Below are 720 nucleotides of genomic sequence, written 5' to 3'. Positions count from 1 at the left end.
GGCCACAGTCGAAGAGTTTAGGTTTTCGCGGCACAACGCTTCTGTCTGTAACTAAGGGCGTAGCAAATACTTCCCCTTTTTAAGAGGTATTGCGCTGGTGCTGGGTTGACTGTCTTGTGACAGTTGTGAGTGCAGTTGTGGCCACCCCCATCCCACCCCCTACAAGTGCTGTGTACCTGTGCACCATCACAACCGGATCTGATAATATTTGAATTAGCTGTTGATTTTAATCGGATAGCTTTTAGATAAAATAAAAGATCAACGTCAAGATAACTTTTCTTTTATTTTGAATTCTTGTTCGACAAGAATAACAACATTATAATTTTTTACCAAAACAAATAAACAGCAACTTTTTCAGTTTGAAAACTGAACGTCACAACAAAACGAAACAAAAAATTATTTTACACTAGTTATTCAGGGTTCGGATTAGCTTGTAACAGATCGGCATTGGAATTCAGGAAAAGTATGTTGCTAGTGGTGGACGGGTGTAAGTTGAGTCTTTTTTCCCGGTAGCAATGGCCTGCCTCACTAAACTCGCGCTCAGCAGAAGCACTAGTGGCAGGAATAATCAGCAGCTCCTCAGCCAGTGCAGCTAAGTGTGGGAAGCGATCAGCCTGCAATAGATTTAAGACATCATGAAACATGGAAATTTTATTTATAGTCCATTATGCGGCTGCTTAAATGCTGTGTTTTGTTGTTATAAAAATCTACTCACTCGTT

The sequence above is a fragment of the Frankliniella occidentalis genome, unplaced genomic scaffold (assembly GCF_000697945.3).
Source record: "Frankliniella occidentalis isolate FOCC.00 unplaced genomic scaffold, Focc_3.1 Scaffold285, whole genome shotgun sequence".
In the NCBI taxonomy this organism is placed as follows: Eukaryota; Metazoa; Arthropoda; class Insecta; order Thysanoptera; family Thripidae; genus Frankliniella; species Frankliniella occidentalis.
Note: the sequence above shows the minus strand (reverse complement) of the source record.